This window comes from Ceratosolen solmsi, unplaced genomic scaffold (genome assembly GCF_000503995.2).
Source record: "Ceratosolen solmsi marchali unplaced genomic scaffold, CerSol_1.0 scaffold49, whole genome shotgun sequence".
NCBI classification, from domain to species: Eukaryota; Metazoa; Arthropoda; class Insecta; order Hymenoptera; family Agaonidae; genus Ceratosolen; species Ceratosolen solmsi.
The window spans coordinates 221,813-243,839 of NW_011948450.1; the positions used below are offsets into that span (position 1 = coordinate 221,813).

The 22,027-nt window shown below is 21.0% G+C and overlaps 1 protein-coding gene across 1 annotated transcript in view; it reads left to right on the forward strand.

Annotated features, from left to right (window-relative positions):
- Nucleotides 1-224: 224 nt before the first annotated feature.
- LOC105366552 (uncharacterized) overlaps nucleotides 225-22,027 on the forward strand; it is a 41,785-nt gene continuing 19,982 nt past the window's right edge. The window contains exon 1 of the mRNA XM_011505044.1: nucleotides 225-749. The gene's annotated coding sequence lies outside the window, so the exon portion shown is untranslated. The remainder of the gene's footprint in view (nucleotides 750-22,027) is intronic.

Sequence of the window (22,027 nt, forward strand, 5' to 3'; positions counted from 1 at the left end):
TATTATATAACTATATTATAACAATCAGGTAGTTTGTAGTTTGTTTGTTGTTCGAAGTTTGTAACCGAATTCAGGATTGCCGCAATTGTCCAAAAGCGAACTAGTATTCAATCGGCAGGTGGCTCCGTGCAGTGAGATAAGTTGGCAACTGGGTTACGATACCCCACTTTCGAGTTTTCAGACAGTGGCCAACCCCCGTACTATTATTAAGAGTCCTGAAAGTGTGGCTTTTCTATGCACTTCGTTCGCGCTCAGTGCAAACAGTTCCGTCATTTTGTTCATATGTATCATCACAGAAACTAGAGCTACTGCAATTGCCGTTTCTTTAATTCCACTTCGAATAGTATTGCATAAAGATAAACAATTTTGTCTGACCGATTGCGGAATAAACTACTAGTTAAAGTGGTTTCGTCTTATCAGCTTCCAACATAACTACGCATAATGTTTCGACATTTGAAGGTTTAGTCTTGAAGACCCTACGCGAAAGTTTAGACAGTAATTTTTTTAAACTTTAATGATCCAGGTCAATAATCTTCGAAGTAACTGAGTCTAGCAGAATAGATAACTGAAGAGAATTTTTGAAACTGAAGAGAAAAAGAAGAAAAGAATTTTTTTCTGTTATTAATTTTTTTCATATTTTACATTCTTGCTTTGAGAACAACCGTACTTTTTGTGAGCTTTAATAACCGGAGTGATTTTGCTAAGAGTTTTTGTGAGTTCCCAACAATATAGATTTCAAGTCTTGCACAGTAAGTAATCGACTTTTTATGACATACTTAAATTTTGCAAGTCTGTATATCCACACAAAGTCACTCCATATTATATACTGCAAACTATATGAGTGAATTTTTAATAAGCACTAATTTATATTTTATTTTTTATTTATAACAATAATATTAAATCAGTTGTTATATTTCAATTAAATATATTATGTTCTATTTATTTCACCGTAATATGCTAAATTTTATACATCACTTGAATCGTTATATTTGCATAAATAGTAATATGAAAAGTAATCGATAATAATATAAAATTAAATTTAATTAAATCTATTCATATTTCATGTTATTTTTAAATACTACAATAAAAGTAAAATTTATGTATGATAATTGTATATAAATATAGTAATTAAAATATTTAGAAAGTTTTATCTATTTATAATTTTTCATATTAAAAAAAAAAATTATTTTGAATCATTCATTTATTAAATGCAATATTTTAATCATTATAAATGTACAAGTTTGTTAAATAAATAATTTACCTATTTTTATAAATAGTTTTAAATACTAATAGATGAAATTCATATATTTTTACAAAGCTATTTCTTAATTATTTTTATTATATTATTTGAGGCCATACCATCCGTCCTTATAATTATTTTTAAAAAATGTTCTAAATATTCATTAATTTGAATTCGATTATATTTATAACATAGAAAAGGTACGATAAATATTGTATAAAGAAAGTATTTAAAATTGTGCATAATTAATTTATTTCCTTATCGGAATAAGAAATACACTTAGTAAATTATCTAATATAATATAAACAAAAAAATTTAGAATAACAAACTATATTTATTAAATTGAAATATGTATGTATACTTCAAAAAACAAAAGATATTTCAGGATATTTTTTTTTAAATATTCATACATGAATTGGTTATAAATTTTATAGTATTTAAATACATTTCATATTAAATAACTTTTAATATTAAAATATTTTTTATTTAAATAGTAATATTTAAATAATATAAAATAATATAAAAAATAATATTGATTTTAATAGCTTTGTCTTGTATTTTAAATTTACGAATAAAAATAATATTTACGAATTTTGTAACTAATTATGATATATAATAAAGTATTTATAATAAAATATTTGAAAATGTTTTAAAAGTCTTCCTTCGTTAATTTTTAATTAAGGTAAGAAATCCATAAACTTAATTTTGCAAAATATTTTTTAAATTAAAAAGAATTTTTAGAATTGTTATGTTTTTAAGAGTTACATAAACCGCAAAACTATTAAAAATTGTATTCACGATGATTAAATTATATGATACTATACATTTTAAATATATATATTTAAGTATTTTATTAAATAAATTTTAAATTCTATTGTATGTCAAAGATTTTGTAGTCGATTGTGATGAACAAATTTTTTTGAAAATGGATTTAGTATTTTTCACTAAAATATATTGCATAATTTATTATAAAATCTCCGATAAAAAAATTGAGTACTGTTATTAATAAAGTTTTTGAATAGATTAATTTTTAATACATTCATACATTTTTTATGTATTGCATTTTCGACAGTATTTCAAAGTAAGTATAAATATTTTACCTTATAAATAATTATTATAAATAAATATAAGTATTATTACATTATTATTACATACGTAGTAAATTATTATTAATTATTATATTATATTCAGTTCAAATTAAAATTTCAGTTTAAAATATAGAATATTAATTATACAGAACATAAAATTAACTAGTACTTTTTTCATAACAATTTGAATACTGTATATGTGTCTATGTATACACATATCTATATTACACAATATTCTATAACATTTTATACTATATTTCAAATCGAATGGAATTTTTTAATAATACCTTATTAGTGTAAAAAAGTTGTTATTTTAATAGAATTATTGAATTCATATCACAATTGCAACAATTTTATAATGAAAGATATATTTTTTATTTATAATCAATTATTAATTATTTTTATTTTTAATCAATTACTTTTAAAAATTCATTGCTGCTACTTATACATTCTGCAAAACTTTATAAATTATTCGAATGTTACAAAGAATTAAATTCCTTCTAGTATACTCTGTATGGGCATATTCACATTTTATAATCAATTACTACAAAAGAACATGATATTTATTTGGTTTGTTTTGTCCGGCTTCCTCGACCTACTTTTTTCTTCGATTCTCTAAGTGAAATATAATACTTCTGAAGACGGCAACATAGATTCTCAAGTTAAAATAGCTGTCAATTTTATACTACCTTATTAAATCATTTCCTAAAATTGTTAGAGAATTTAATCAGTTTCAAGTAGCCTTGTTTAACTAAAAATAATAAAATTAATTCAATGCAATGTTTTTGTCTATTAGAAAATTTCAAAGGATAATGTTATCGATGTAATAATAAACAATTACATTAAAATCCATTAAATTCTTTTCTGACCATTATATATAAGATTGATTCCAGTCTAATGTGGCTCTCTTTGCATTAAAAAATTTTTATTATTGACTTCTCAGTATATTTATCTCAATATTCAGTGTAGCATCTAATTTACTGAATATAAATCGATAATAGATAATTAACATATTACTGTTGTTTCGTTTCGTTTTAATTGTTATAAAGGTAAAAATTAAATCTGATATATTTAATAAAAATTTTAAAAACAATATTAGTTAAAATAACCTTTTTGCTATAGTTGAGTTAATAATTGTTGAATACATAACTAAGTTCAGAATAAAATTTCCTTTGCTCATTTTATTTTATAAGTATAGTTCTTTTAGCGAAAACTGAAAATATATTAATGAAATATATTTCATTGCAATACTTTGCAATGTTATACTTACGTTCTATATTTTTAACGTTAAATATTGTGCATATTAGAAAAATTACCTAACATACCAGATGGTCTACTAATACTAAAACTTATGGAATTATTTTATGAGATTTTTTATTCTTAGTTTTTAGTCATCTGTTTGCTTTTATTTTAAGTGGATTTTTGCGCATATGAATATTATAGGTCAATATTGTATAATTAAAAAAAATTGATAGCACATGCCATAAATTATATACACTTCTAGAAAAGCGTTTCAAGAACGTCGGTAATTGAATACTACCCAATTAGAATATTACAAAATTTCCAACTATAAATATTATAATAACTTTACGTACGTGAACGCGTGTACACACACACATACACACACACACACATTCAGTTGTAGGAATATACTTCTTAAATAAATAAAATAGAATTTTTATTTAGTGTCTTCATTCTGAAAATCTTACATATCTCTTCAGTTATTCATTTATACATATTTTAATATATTTAATAAATGTACATTCTGTATTTTTAAGGGTATATTTTCATTTTCATTATATAAATATTTATCTTATTATTCAGATAAAATATCTATAATTAGATAGTTTGAAGGAAATAAATATGTTATAGAGTAATACATTTTATAATTCAATTACTTCTACTTGTTTGTCTCTAACTTAAAAATTTATAGTTTATGTTTAAATTGTTGAATTCCTCTATTCTAAAATATATTTTTTGGAGTAATACTAGAATATCAAAGGTTTTAAAATAGTAAATATTACACAATTTATAATAAATTTAAGAATTTTAAATAATATCAACATTACATACTATAAACATAAATTATAATTAAATTAGTAATTTAATTATTTACTAAATAATATATTTTTCTTCTATATTTAAAAAAATTTTATGTAGCAAGTTAAATAAATCTTATTAATTCAATTTTAAGCTAAAATATAGTAACTTATTCATTTCTTTGGAAATCAGTATTCATAAACATGTACATTTTATGGAGAGGTGAATTCAAGGATGTGCTAGTTATGTTAAGTATAAGAAAAGCATGAAATACATTTTGTTACTAAAACATGCAGTACCTATTGATTACTATCTGAATAATACACGGTGACACTTTTTCTACGATTCATTATTTCAATTATAATATTTAAATTTTAAAAAAAATTGTTAAAAATTTTACGAATTACCATATACTAAAATAGTTGTAAAAATAATTAATTTTGATGAGTTTAGGTATTTTCTGACAATAATTCTTTAATTTCGAGTACAAAAAATATATAATTTGAATATATTTTTTATTTTGTTTCAAATTTTTCTTACATTAAACTTATTAAAATACAATTAAATAAGCCATTTTCATTTATTTGATGAATATTAATATAATAATCGTCAGCTGTAATAATAGCATATGTCAAATAATTTACATCTATTCAATACTAATTAAGTACAAATTAAATAATATTATTTTTATGCTAAATATCTAATTAATATAGTAACGGGATACCCTCAATATATAACCACAATAAAAAAATGTAGATTAAATTAATTACGGTTTAATATGAAATATCAACCAATACTTGTTATATCTAATTTTTATATAAATGTTAATAAATTTAATAATCAAAAGTGCTTATTAAAAGTTTTAGTTTTAGTTTAATTAAATTCGAAATTGTGTAAAAATGTCAATGCCACAGAAATTTATATTTAAGGATTTCGAAATATATCAATACATAAATTGTATAAGAAAATATAAAATATTAATTTTATTTCAATTATTATTTTGTTTTAATATAAGCTAATATTATTCATGAATAATTAGCGGGAAACATCTACAAACAACAATTATAAACTTTTATACAATGTTACTCCTTGTGTTTTTAATTCATTTACTCGTTTCGATAAAATAATACTTTTCCAATTTAGTTAAAACATTTACATTATTTTATTTATTGTTTATATTCTTGAATAACAAAAATTGATAGTAATTTTAAAAAATATTTATTAAAAATATTAATGTAATATAATATTAATATGATATAAAAAAATATTAAGAATGTACTAATTATTTTGTAGTTATAAGTTAAATATTGGACCTATTCATCAGAATATGTTAAATATTATTAGTAAATTATATTTATTTTTAATTAAACAGTTAATATTTATTTGTATAACATTAATTTAAATATATATATATATATATATATATATATATATATATATGAAAACTTTAAACCATTAATCTAAAGTTGTTCAATTTCATCCTCTACATTTGCATTTTCGGTTTTATTATTTGAAATCTTATTAATTAATTAGAATAATTTAAGTACATAAGAAAAAATATATGTTATAAAGAAGTTAAATTGAATGGGTCAAATTAAATTATTAAGTAAATAATAGTAAATAAAATATATTAGAATATAGTAGATATGAAAACAAAAGCAAAGTGAATCGAAATATAGGGAAAAATTTCTGTCTGGGTTGTGATAAAGATGTAAGAGGCTCTATTAAATTTTTCGGTACACACCCTAAAGAAAATGTTTGATACATTCTATATATTATTTACTTATGAAGAAATAATCTTTATGTATAAGACAATTAAAAATTGGTATAGGAGCCCATTATATTATTTATAACATAAATTTTTATGTAATATTAAAATTCTCCGGATTATATATTTCTAAAGAAATTTAAATATAAATTTAATCCTTTTTTTAAAGTTTTGAAATAAAAATTTATTTATGAATATTTGTTTACTATATAGTCATTGCTTTCTTCAAAATATTATTAGATTTTATAATTTATGTATTGTGATTTTAAACTAATTTAAAATAATTATTATGACAATGTTATGTATAATTATAGAGTAAATTCAGTGCTTTTTCTATTTACAAATTAATCAAAACTTGCAATCAGAGTTAACCTACAATTCTAAATAATTAAAATAAAATTTTTACTTGATGTAATGGTAGTTCATATAAGGGTTATAATATAAATCAGACTTTATTCTGAGATTAGAGATAAATTAATATTAATTTACGAACACAAGGTAGAATTTATATATATATATATATAATTAGTATACATATTTTGTATATTTATATTTGGTATATTTTGGTGTTTTGCGGTGTTACTGAGATAAAGAACCTTACAATGTAATCGAAGATTATTTATGATTTAATATGCAGTAAATATGTAGTTTTCTAAATATATATCTACTCTGTTTGTATATACAGAAGATCATACGTGTACAACTTAAGCTGAACAAGGGAACTCACTTATAATGGAAAATATCGATTACTGCTTAAGAAAATTAATTATATAAATAAAATTAATATATGTTGATACATGATTGTATATATTATGTATGGATTTATATTTATACATGCAATATATATTTATATATATTCTTAGAACTATAAAACTACTTTTATCTATATTTATAGGGAATGAATGATTACTTTATGTAAAATAAGAATTTAAAAAATATTGGTTTCAAATATTGATGCTTTATTTATTTTATATATTTTTTTCTGAAATATGTATTCTATGCATTACTTTAGAAGAATGCCATAATTTTAATCGTCGACTATAATAACCATATCTGAACATCTCAATATAATTATGATCATACAAAATAGTAGCCGTAGAAACTACTATTCGTTGATTTATGTTATTTTTTCTAATCTTGCTATTTCTTTGTTTAGTTTATAATGTACTAAAAAAATTATTATTTCAAAGGTGTATACGATGAAATATATTGGAGATCTTCAATGTATTAAACTGATATAGGACGGTTACCTCTCAATATTATTATCCAAGTTTTAAAAAATCATCTTTTATTATAAAATTCATTTTAAATATAATTGAGAAGTCGTAGTATGTTCATAAATAAACTTGATTACATTAACTTTTCTTTAAATCAGATTTTAATCTTCGTGTTTATATATATAATATAACTTTAATTCAATTAGAGTATGCTGAAAATTAAATCTTCAATACATTTTCAAGAATGGATAACAATTTAATTTAGATTATTTGTTTCGCCAAGGTTATTAGTTCTACTACTTTTCATAACTCTATTTTTATGAATTTCTCTTTAGTCTCTAGTTCTTGAAGTAGTTAGTTCTTTCAATCTGTTTACATCTCACAAGATATTCTTTTATTTCACTGAGTTAAAAAGATTAATTTTGTAAAGGGTTATAATTAAACACTATTTTTTAAAGACATCCTTTTTATTAATTGCCATATAATATGTTCACTTGTGACTTATTTATTTGTGCTCTACATTAATTTAGACTTTTTAAGTCATAGTTTTCAATTCAATTATACGTAATTCATTTTAAAATTTTTTCTATTTTTTTTTAATAATGGATAACACGATGAAGGATTATAAAATTTTATTGATCGTATGCAAAAGAACAAGTTTTTATCCTAACTATTAAATGAGAAAGATTTTTTCCGAGGCACGCATTGCGCATTTTAAGAAATACTCTATAAGCTCTTAGACTTACATAATATGATAATAAATAAATCTGGCTTTTTAATTTCGGAATTAATTATATCTTAAAACATACTTTCTTAAAAATTCCGAATGTATTACTTGATAAAATGAATAGTTGCATCTATAATACACATGTTATATTAATTAATAATGAAATAGAAATAATGTTTCAACACGTTTTTTAATTAGTCAAGATTTAAATTATATTGATTATTTTTTAACAAAAATATTGTAAATATATTATGCAAGTATATGCAATAGTATTTAAAATACTATTAATCTACATAAAAAAAAAGTTCGATCTCTGTTGCATAAGTATTGCAAATTACTGTTCATCAATAAACTTTCTCATGCCATACTAATTGGTACATAATAACTATAAATAATTTGATCATTTATTTTATAATTAACTACATTCATATTATATTAACTATTTTTAATTTTTTAATATTTATAATTAAGTACATTCATATTATAGTCTCATATATTTTCCATATGATTAAAGATGTATCTTACCCGTCTCATTTACCTTAAATCATTATTAGTTAGGCTTTAGAATATATAACTATATCTATCGTTTTTACTCATATACATGTTTTACCATATAATTTCATGCCAAATCGTAATTTTTTCGTCATTTTCATTATTATTTAAAAAAATATTTGGTAATTTTACCTTCTTATAATAGTGTACTTTTATAAGAATCAAACAATTCTATTTTCTTTAAGATAACAGCTAAGCCGTATTATCATTCTTCATATTTAATGTTTTTCTATTGCATTTTTTAAAAACATTAATATATTTTTCTTATTTACGCATTTGGCAATACTAAATTATTATTAGTAGTTTATTAGTTATTATTAGTCTAACAAGAAGTTGGAACCATCTTATTATTTGTTGCTAAAGTGTATATATTTGTGTTCTTTTTACAGTTTTTTTTATTTCTATCCGTTACTTTCATATTCCGTTATTCCAGTTACTGATGAAATGCCAGATGGATTTTTTATTTGCTCTTATTACAAATGTAGTATTATTTTTTAATTCATAAATTTTAATAATATATTCATTCAACGCAATATTCATTTATAATAATTTTACATAAGTTATGTAAACATCATATCTACGATAAATATAAGCAGAATTAAGCACAAAAAGTAATGATGAAAGAAAAGAGTAAGTATGCAAATAAACTTAAAATTATAAATATAAGAAATTATTGACGTTTGTATCATTAACTACTTCTTATGATCCGTAAATTTTGAAAATGTCCCATCTTATTTTTCTGTGAGAGTTACCTTTAAATATTAATGAGATATGTAATTTATTTTTAGCATTTAATTAATTGGTTATGATAAATTCTAGCGTATTCTTTCAATTATATTATTGAAAGAATTATTTTTTACAACAATAATATTAATTTATTAATGTAATTAAGTTTAATGATCTTTTATATTTTGATAATTTCATTAAAATACTTTACTTTTCCTTTCCGTATTGATATATCCTATATCTATAGCTAAGTAATAAATAATTTAGATATATTAAGTATAAGTATATATTAAATAAAATATAAATACATCTTATTGATTATTTAGATAAATATAGATTAAATAAGATATAAGTATAATTGATAAGTACTTTAGGTAAATATAGACAATTTAAAGAAGTCATAGATAAATAATAGATTAGCGACGCGCACAATATATTTAACTTATAGGTTTTTTTGTCAGATAAAAGATATTTTTTTAACTATTTAATTTTAGTTATTTTTTATTTACATAAAGGATTATAATATATAATTTTATAATATATATTTTTAACAGATAGCTTCTGTTTAACAACAAAATTATATCTTATGTATAAAATAAATCAATTATCTAAGAAAGCATCCTAGTTACAAACACACATTTTAATTCTATTATGTGATTATTTTTTACATTAATCCATGCAGTCATTTATATGCAAATATATTATATTTCTATGTGTTATTCAAAAATTAAAAAAAATTAATATGATTACTAACCATTCTATATTAATCTTAAATTATTATTATGTGTTATGTACTCTATGTTAAACATCATAAATAATATTATAATTATAATAAAAAATATGAATATAATAAAATTAATTGTTTTGTTCTTTTGAAAGTGTTTACGTCAATTTAATATACTAATATTATCAAAGTTTTACGAAAGGATAAGAAATATGTAATAATACCGTCTACTTGTAAAAAATATATAATACTACTATCTGTAATATTACTATGCAATATTAAAATTGTTTTTTCATTTATATTTGTTACTATTTCTAAAAAGCATTACTTATATTAAAATGGTCGAAAAATTTTCAAAAGAAAAAGAAAAATTATGAAATTTGGTAATGGATAAAAACAAGAATATGATGTTTTTAGAATTTTTTTTCTAATTCACTAGAGTATACTATGCAATCAAGAGTTATGAAAGTTGTGATATTTCGTTCTAAAAATTAATATTATTTTTTTTATATATTAAATTGAAACTCTTCAAATAATAATAACTGCAAGTAATGACAACTGAAAATTTCATTTTTATTTTAATAAACATTTTTTAATAGGTAAACTTTTTTAAATTTCTTGTTGATGTATATAGATTTATTTTATATATATGTTTTTTGGTTGTTTTGCTTTAAATTTATCATAGATGAGTACATTTCGAAGTCAAATTGACATATTTATCTTAAATGAAAACATATTCAGTACATTTTTATATTTTTGAGAATTCAGTACATTATTAATGATATTTTAATAACATATACAATCTGTTTAAAGATTCAAAATGAAAATAATAATCTCACACCTTAATCATGAATTTTAATGAAATATATTACTTAAATCTAAGTATTATTAATGTTTATTGTTTTATTGCAGATAATTATGTAGTTATGATTATTAAATTATATAATAAGGACAGTAATAAGTATATGAATTATTTTTAAAAATATATGCATTATTTTATATAAATTAAATTTAATATATTAAGTAAATTAATGTTAATATAATAATTTTTAATATTTCAATAAAAATACGGAGCAAGAAATCACAATGACATAATATAATTTAGAAGAAAATGATAAAATAAATTAAATATGGTATATAATAATAATAATAATATTATATAATAATATTATAATCAGTTAACGAAAAATTTTATTGCAAAATAACTCTCAGATAAATAAATATACTTAAAACACATAAGATTTGCAATATCTAGTGAAAATAATAATTTGTAATCCGAGTATATTTGTTCAGAGAAAAACATTGATTAAACCGTAAATGATTCTATATTAATAATATTATAACGTTTACAAATAGAATCAGTGTATAGAGGCAGTTACAACTTTAATAAAGAAATAGATAGTGTATTAATAATTGAATAAAACATTTTTTTTAATATTTAAATTTTTATGCATAAAATAAAATGATAAAATAAAATAAAATTCTATATATATTCTTTACAATAATGCAATCGGCCGTAATTCATTACATACTATATATATCTATTATGTTTACACCAATATTCCGCAATTACATAATTTATAAATGAACAATAAAACAATAAATTTTTGGTAAAATTCTTAAATATATAATTTATAAAAATAAAGATCTGTATTTATGTTTAAAATATTTAGTTTCTTTTATATTTTCTTTACTCTCGTGCGATGTATAAAATACAAAATTTGATTAATAATTATACGTTAAATATACCCATTACATTATACATGAGCGTATTACTTGAATAAATTTTATTGATATTATTATATGAGGAAGATAGATATATGAGATGAGATTTTATTATATGATAAATTATATTATTAACAATGATAAATATTTAATTTACTGATGTAGGTTGAATGATATATTTTTTATATTAAATAGGATATAAGGATTGTGCGTATAAGAAAATAAAAACTAAAATTTTTAATTTACTTAATATGAAAAAAAACGTGAAACCAGATAACACGGAAATATGTAAACAAATATAGCTATAATATTTATATATTAATATTTTTTTGTTGTTGACAGCAATACATTTTGAAGCATTAATAGTATACAGTGTAATGAATGAATAAATTGTAAATTAAAATTTATATATAAATTACTACCGATGGCTGATTTTACCTATTAATTAAACACTTTCAAAAAATTATTATTAATATTGAATTACATAAATAAAGTTTACTTATTTTGTTATGTACATAAAATTTATACAACTAATATTTATAAGAATAAATATAATTGAAATACATTTCATATAATTCAAATTTGTAACTTTTTTTTAAAAAGGGATAATCAATAATTAGAATACATTTATTTGTATAAAATATATAAATATTATAAATCTGTAATGAATTATTTATTTTATTTTAGAGGAAAATTAATACATAGTTGGTAAATAGCGATTAAAATAAGGATATAATCGATTTAAATAGTTAATGAATTAAAAAAAAATGTATGAAGCATTTTCAATTATTTAAAAATCAGTTTTTTTATCATTTTTGATATGATGTAGAATATAAAAGAGTTTTTATAATTATACACGATTATTAACAAATTTAATTATAGAGAGGGTTTTGTTACTTAAAAACTGTATAATTGATATCAATAACATTAAAAAAATAGTATTTAATAATGAAACATACTTAATATATGAATACTGTTTATAGTACGATATATAATATACAGTAGATCAAAAGGATTAATTACTTTATTTTATGATTTTGTAATAAGCTCATCGTTTATTTTGCATGGCAGGAGTAGACATTAAAATATTAAAGATCTTGCCATTTTCTATATGCTTTTGTATATAGTTTTTGGTATCTTATTTAATATTTATAATTTTCATTTTCATGTAATTAGAGAAAATATGTTATTTTTAATGATATAAATATCTATGAAATAGCTGTGATTATAGTTTTATATGTAAAAAAATGGTTCCATCTTTAAACTAGAATAAAGAATCAAATTAAATAAATCAAAATAATATAAATTAAAAAAAATATCCTGGTCTTCTAAATGTACTGTAGAAGTTTCAATATTGAATAGAAAAGAGTAAGTATCAAGATCGTTGTATATTTTGTACTTACTTCTGACATTCTTTACATTTATATATTACAATGATAGCTTATTTCTGAATATTCTTTACATTTATATATTATAATGATGTCTTATTTCTGAACCTTTTTTATTTTCAATATTATATTCATATTTTTAGTAATATTTTTAGTTTTTAGTTTCAAAAATTCTAAAATAAATAATAGTTAACATTATATTTTATACAATTAATTTATAGAAGTTTAAAAATAAATATTTTATAAATAATAAGTTTTTATTAGAAGTAGATATTTTCGTATTTATTAGAAAAATTAATGTTAAACTAATCCAGACAAGGTATTTGTCGAAATTTTTAGTTTAAAATATATACATTTTTAGTGTATGAAAAGATTGCTATAAAATAAAATATTTAAATTAATGTAAGCTTATGTAATCGCCGAGATGTTTATTATTATGGAATAAACATAGCTTTTATTTATGCATACATGTTACGTATCTATAATACGATTAATAAAAAATATTCAAGCGGGTATCGAATTGGGAGAATAACAAGCCTGCGCTGATATGCAGTTGCATCTTTGATTGTATTGTTATTTCATTATTAGCTCTATATTTATTCACCTCACATTTATGAAGATTGAAATTCCCCTAATATATCCTTAAATAACAACTGAAACACAAATATCTGCGGCTGAATGTAAGGGGGTTTACCAATGAATACATTAGCAAAGATTAGAATACATATAACTATATGTTATATTTATAATTGAGTTTTGTCACTGATAGTGAAAATTAATGGTAGCAATAATATTGATAAAAAATAAGAAAAATAGTAACATTACTGTTTGGAATTCCAGCAACCAGAATGATCGCAGATCATGGTGGTTAGATTAGACCGTACCGCCGGTTTAATGGCGATGGGGAGGGGATGAGTGAAAGGCTAATGATCAACTCAGAGTAAACACAATTGGTTTTAGTGACCTTTATTTAAGTAGTTGTTACATTAATATTGGTGTTGTTAATTATAGTGAGAATTGTTGATTGTAGTAACTAGGCAGCTGATATTAAGTCGGAACATCGTCTCGGGGTGCAAGCTTCGTAAGGTAACTCGGGAGTACTGATTACGGATTCTAGCTTATAAATTAACGTAGTCTTTCTTGTTCGACAGTTATGTGTCGTGTGAGTTGACTCTCGACGCTCGAATTATACTGGGCATTATTCGGTTCACGGATGCTTATAAGCTTGAGTCGACGCTCGAATCGTACTGAGCGAGATTCGGATCGCGACTAATTCGGCGTTTGACTCGACGCTATAATTGAACTGAGTGATATTCGGCTCGTGACGGTAGTGGGGATTATTACGAATTGTTGTCGCCCTCTTTTGTGGTTTGATCAGGACTAATTTGTTGTGGCATGACCGGCAATGTCTCACACTGCTAATGAGAAATAGGCCGGGGTCTACTAATCAGTATCGGCGTCCTCTTTAGCGTTTTGATAAGAATCAAGTTGCACAGGCTTCACTGATAAAGTAGACGTGGGCTGCGAACGGTCACGAGAAATCGACGGGGGTTACGAGAAGTGTAAGTAATATGCTGGAGATGCCAGTCTATGTCGTCGTCCTCAATGCGGTCTGACTAGCATCACGTTGCGAAGGACGCACCGATAGCTGGCTAACAATAATAATAATAAAATGATCTATATATACAATAAATATACATTGCACGGAATCCCTTAGACGAGTTTGACTTTCACAGATATGACTGGCACTAGTTTCACTTGAGTAATTCAACAAGACTGTTTTTCTTCTCCATTCGTTGCTTCTTAAATACGATTGCGTACATTTGGTGTTATAAATTCTTGGAGGCTCTAGTGAATTCTCTGGAAGCAAGCTTTGATAAATTCGAGAAGCTTCTTTTGTTGCTACGCGGACAAAGTGCGCGGCTAAATTTCCAGTGGATTTTTCGTAACGTATATTTCAAATATTGCACCTTATTCTAAATGTAATGTATCGGAATCGTATTTTAACAAACAATAAATTCTTATTTTTTGTTGGGAGCTTCAATCCTGAACAATTACAGTAAAGAGTATTACTATGTAAATTTGTGTAGCAATAAAATTGGTCTCATTGTCTGGTGGATATTAAATCAGTAATATTTATATATATACATATATATCTTTTATATTATACAACAAGTACTATTATTATATAAAATTTCAATGCTTGTACTTGAGACTCATATTGTGTGATACGATACTGTGTAATATATTAGTATACTAGTATAATATTTTAATTTCTAATTAATAACAAAAACTATCCAAATCATATTTTTAACAAAAAAAAAAAAAATTCTACAGATTCTACATACTATAGATAGAAAGCATATAGATGAAAGCAAAGACTAAGCACTTACAAACATGTAAAAAGCGTAATGCTAATAAACACATGAAAAAAGCGATCGGTAAGACACCAATCATAATTATAGCATTAAGCAAAATAATACTATATCTTGCTAATTATATTATAAGAATAACAAGTAAGGAGCTATGTATAATTATAAGAAGTGTATTGCATTAATATGATGCAATAAAAAATAACTCTGTTTATTTACATAGATTGATATTGGGATTATTAATTAATATATAAAATATGGTATTTATTGACTTTATAGTTTAAAAATTGCAATTTATGTTTCACTTTGATACTGTTGTATCCAAATATATTTTTTGTCACAATCATTTTGACAATTAGCATAATACATGAATTAAATTTATTAAAGTTTTCAAGGAATATCCTGTGTTGTTAAATTTGCTTTTCTGTAAGAAGTTATTTATATAGAATTTTAACAAAGCATACTCAAATTTTATTTCAGAAAAAATATATATGCATGAAGAAAATATTATTAAATATAATAAAATCTTTGTTTTTGTTTTAATTTTAGTAAATTTTATTTTTAAACTAAAAGAAAATAACGGAAATAAAATAAAAAATTTATAAATTTTCCAATGTGATTTAAAAATCTTGATAAATAAAGCATAAAATAAATAATATATATAGTAATATAATACATATGAATATCTGCGTTGTTTGTTTCAATTTTACATTAATAGATTAAATTTTTAGTAAATTTCGAGTAGTATTTTTAGTAAGTTTCGAGTTAAGTATCTTTTATGCTTTTCGATATCAAATTCCCCTCTATAATACCATGAATTCAACCCTATCTTTTATATACGTACTGATGGATTCATAGTTTTTCTGATTTCTACTGTTTTTCTATTTTATTATAGAACTGTTCATATTTAGAAAATAGTATATTTTTTAAATCTTTTTAATTTTTTCCGACTTATTTATGCATATTATTTATTTTAAACAATGTATATAATATAAATATATAGAAGACTAAATATTCAATTATTTTTATATGACAATTACTAAAAAATATTTTTAATTCTTTATTATTAGTAATATTTTAATAGGATAAGTGTTTAAAATTAGCTTTTAAATATAAACAAATTTTTATTTTTTATGTTTTCTAAGATTTTCTCTATGTTTATAACCTATTATATATAACTAATTATTCTATATTATTTACTCATAGATTATTGATACGCGACTTTATTTAATTTTTTTATTAATAATAGATAGTTAGAAATAATTAAAAAAAATTAAATTAAATTATATAAATTTACGTCAAGTCGAGTAAATTTATTGTGAATTCGTTTATTCAAATAATTAATAGCAAAAATATACAAAAAGAGTTAACCCATCTACAGATAAATAGTAAAGCTTAGATAAGAAATGATAACATTGAATTGTATTAAATTTATATGTTTAAAATGATTTCATATAAAATTATGTTTTCTATTTAATGTACTTCCCTTAAAGTATTATTTTTATTTGTTGAATATATTAACTAAATTAATAATATTTATTATCATTTATACCACTAACAAATTTAGAGAGCTTGAAATACGAATATTTTCTTTTCAAATAATTAAAATAACTCAAGAACTCAACTTTTAAAACTTTTTGTTAGAGAAAATTGATAAAGTAAAATAAAACACAGTTTAGTTATAGCTACAGTTAATATAGTAATATTATTTATTTGCTAATTCGAAAATCTATCAGTATTTCTTTATTAAAATAAACAAATAATTATGTAATATATGATTCATTTGTAATATATTATTGAATTTTTCCCATTTAATTATATTACTTACTATTCCTAAGTGTAATTCTCAAAAATAACAACAACATTGGTTGGAAACTCTTCCCGAAAATTCACTCGACCAATTTTCATTTGTATTCCTCTGATAGTTCAGTTTTCTTTTATATATTATTGTAATTCGCATAAGTATATTTTGTACGATAATAAAATTATATATAAATTTATTGCAATTATTGATAAGAATGTACTTCCCAAATCTTGTGACTAATTCAGATTCACTTCTAACATATGATGCGATAGCTTAGAGATTCTTGTATCAATAAGTGTAAGACTATTGTCAAACTTATAATCTACTCCTTTGAGATAGTTCCTCTACTGTAGCATATTTACTGTAATATTTTGAAAAATCTATTTGCAACTAAGTTATAATTAATTTGTATGTTTTCACTATTAAAATCTAATATGGAATTTTACAGTTTATTTTCATATTGATGAACATCGGCTTAATATTTCATTAACTTAAGCATCGTTTTACTTATCTTAATATCATTGTTTCTAATGCGTATTAACTCTAAATTAATCTATTTTACCAGTATGAAAATTCTTACATAATATTAAAAAATAAATAAAATCTTTTTCTTTTTAAAAATATATTTGTAATTGTTAAATCTAATATTAAAAAGTATTAGAGATAGAGTAGAGTTATATCTGCACTATGTATTATAATTCGTTCATGTTTAAATCAACAGGGAATTTTTTTAATCGTTTTGTTTTTTTCTTAATATACAATTTTATATAATTTAAAATTAAATTTATAAAGGTTTTATAAATCTTTTATCAGTGCACACGATTTTTCATTCACATTGTAACAACCAAGAAAGTGCTAGGATAAAATAAACTTTAGCCTCTAAATAAATTATAAAAATAAGAAATAATTTTTTAGCTATTTCAAATTTGAATATTTGATTCAATATAAAAAATATTTACGATTATTTAAAATAATCTAATGCTTATTACGTAAAAATATGAATAATATTTAGTATGAAAGATATTAAAATAAATGAATTAAAAACAAGATTTTGTTCATTGAGTAAGGTTATCAATTTTTTTTCTTGATACTTCTTTGTATATGTTCCGTAGGATTATAATTTCTTGTTGTAGCTGAATTATAATATTATGACTGACAGTATAATTATTTCTTAGCCACCCATGTATCAATGCTGTCATTTAAAATATTTATTTAAAATAATATAAAATGTTTATATTTATTATATTATATAATTTTAGAAATTAATTATTTTTATTACATTCATATTTGAAAAGAAAAAAATTAATCATATTTTTCATGTTATATAAACTTATATTTTATACTATTATATTTCTTTGGAGGAAAAATAATTTTTTTATATTTATTTCACATAAAAATAGACCGTTTAATAAAAATTGTTATAAATTCGATTTTTAGCATTTCCCAGAAAACAGTGCGTTAATCGATGCATCCTTTAAATCGTAGTAAAGAATAGTTTCATTTATTCTTACTTCGAGATATTACCATCACAAATAGGCGACTTAGGAGAACTAAGCTCATGCATTCTATTTATGTATATAATCTTATCTATATTATCTAAATCTTATCTATATATTTATCTAAATCCATTAGTAATTTTATAAATAAATTCTGAAAAAATAGATTATATAAATAGTCTATAAATAGAAATCTTTTTTGTCAATAGTTTCTTGATCTCCAATATATTAAATATATTTATATTGTTTCTCTTTTAATTGGTCACTAATAAATAAAATATATGTGCAATCATTTAAATATATCAATGCTTCTCATTTAGAAAAAAGTTATGAAATAAAAGGATAAATAATTCATCTATAAGGAAATTTATAAGAATACTTAAATAAGACTTTTGATAATTAATTACCATACTTCAGTAATTAAAATATTAATATTATAATATATATTAATAGAAATTACAAAAAAAAGTATATTATTTACATCAGAACTTTAACTTATAAGTTATAACAACTTGGTTTAAGCCTTATTACTAAATTTTGAAAAAGAATAGAATACTTATTTTTTTATTATTTGGAAAGGAACCAAACCTAGTACTGTAGCTAAATAATAGTATTGCAGCTACACAAATACTTTCTTGATTGATGAATGATGGTGATCAATGGAAAAAATAATCAATGCTTCAAAACATTGGTATTGTTAATTTTAGTATTTTTCTACTTCTAATAATCGCTTATTTATAGGTATTATCATATTGCTTTTTCATTATTTAATAAAATATTTCTAAAATATTAATTTTGTTTCATTTATTGTAAAATTTTATTACTAAATCTTTGGTTATTAATACAAACTTTGTTGCTGTTCCAAATTTTAGTACAATAAATTTGGAAAATTTCAAGCTTGTACAAGTGCAAATTGATTTGAGCACATCTGGTTAGTTTTTAAAAATGAAATATCTGTGACGAAAACTGAAATACTTAAAGAATTAATATTATTATAATTACGTAATAATCATCTCGCAAATACCCTTACTGAATAAGCATAAAATATAATTAAATAATTTAAGAATAAATCGAAATGAAACTATCTTTTGATATGTTATAGAAATATAGAATTTTGTAACAATACAATATATCTTTTCCTCTCCAAAGAAACTCGTTGTTTACCTAAATAAGTTTAGTTAACACATTCAAACCTTAATTAAATTATACTAAATTTGCTTTAAAATTATTATAATATATAAAGCAAGACTAATACACTATTTATTTGATCAAGCTTCAGAAATTGAAATAACTTAAATTGAATTGATAATTATGTATATAGTAAAACATTTTATTTAGATTGAAATTATATTATTTTATATACTAAGATTTTTATACATAAATCAAATTGTTAGAGGAATTTAATTAAGATTTGATTGAATGAATATTTAAAACAAATATTGTTAAAATCAATATATATAAGTATTTTTTTAGTATTTGTTAATTTTTATACATTAAATATTGATAGAAATGTTCAACATATAGATTCGAATAAATATTCCTTCTTATATACTTTTAAAAATATATAAATTTCGAACACTTAAGATTATAAAATACTCGAAATATTCATAAAAAATTAGTATCAAATTAAATTTCCGTTACAAATAACAATTTGTTAAAAATTTTCATATTTTAATATAATTTATATTATAATATAAAATTATATATTTTCATAAATCAGATTTTATAAATGTACATAACAGTATAAGAATCTGAAAACAGTCATTGTGGTTCTTTAAATTGGATAGTTATGTAATATTATCATTTCTTTGACTGAACGTAAATAACTTAAGGTGTTAGAATAAGAAATACAAATAGCATTGAATCGTATTATTATGTCTGTGGTAACAATTGTCAAAATAATTGGATGAAAAAAAAAATAAAGAAAAATTAATCATATACTTCAGTTTCAGTAGGTTAAGAACTGAAGAATTTTGTTCATAATTTTAACAGCACAATTCTGAAAAACTTATATAATATTAACTTTATATTGATTATAATAAATTTTTTTAGCAATTCGCAGTATGCAATCTTATGAAGAATATTCAGAAAAAATATATTTCTACAATATTGTCACAATAATATTATAGTGTTTAAAAAAATTAATATACTAAATTTAATTTATTTTCAAATACATTGTTTTTATCTTTATATAATAACTATAATTATTATAATTATAAAAAAATTATAAAAAAAAAAGAATTGTTAAAGTTAATGAAATAACATATAAGTAATTACATTTATTTATTAGATGTATTTTAAACCGATTTTTATTTAAAAAATATGTGAGAAATATATTTTGTTAAAATACAAATTTATACATAAAATTTAAAACAATAAATTAATTATATGCTTATTGTTGTCTATATTATAAATAAATATTTTATTTATTGTTCCAGAAATGCACAATCCTATTATTGGGGCTGAATTTTAATTTGATGTAGTATTCTATTTTATATCTTATATTTTATTTTATATATTATTCTATTTTATATGATAAAATTGCATTTATGCAGAAAGACCAATAAGTGCAAACTCTAATAATCTCTGTTTTGTGAGTATATTACATTTAACGCATTATTAAATATGTTTCATCATAAAATCAATATTAAAATAATATAACTAATATTTAACATTTCTCAATTAGGTTAATATTAATTAAATTTTATTATAAATTATAAATTAATCTTAAAATAGAATTATTATATAAAATATAAAATTAGATCAGACGGAGTTAAACATATTATAATTTTATTATTTTATGAATATTAATACAGTATAATAGAATTAGAACAGTATAGAATAGAACAGAATATCAAATCAATTGTTAATTATCTAAAACTGCTAATTATCTAAATAATAATTTTATTAACTTTTTCGGGAATAACATATACCAACGAAAAGAAAACCTGGTTTCTTAAGGGGAAATTATATAATAATAATAATTTAACATAAGAGTATCAGGATGTTTATTTTCTTGAATTAGCCATTTTATAATATTGTCGGTTATACATATATTACCAATACATACATAAATTTTGTAAATGTATTATAATAAATGTGCACTATTTTATTATAAAGAAAAGATATTTTTGTTTTTGAGATCAAATCTCAGTAGACT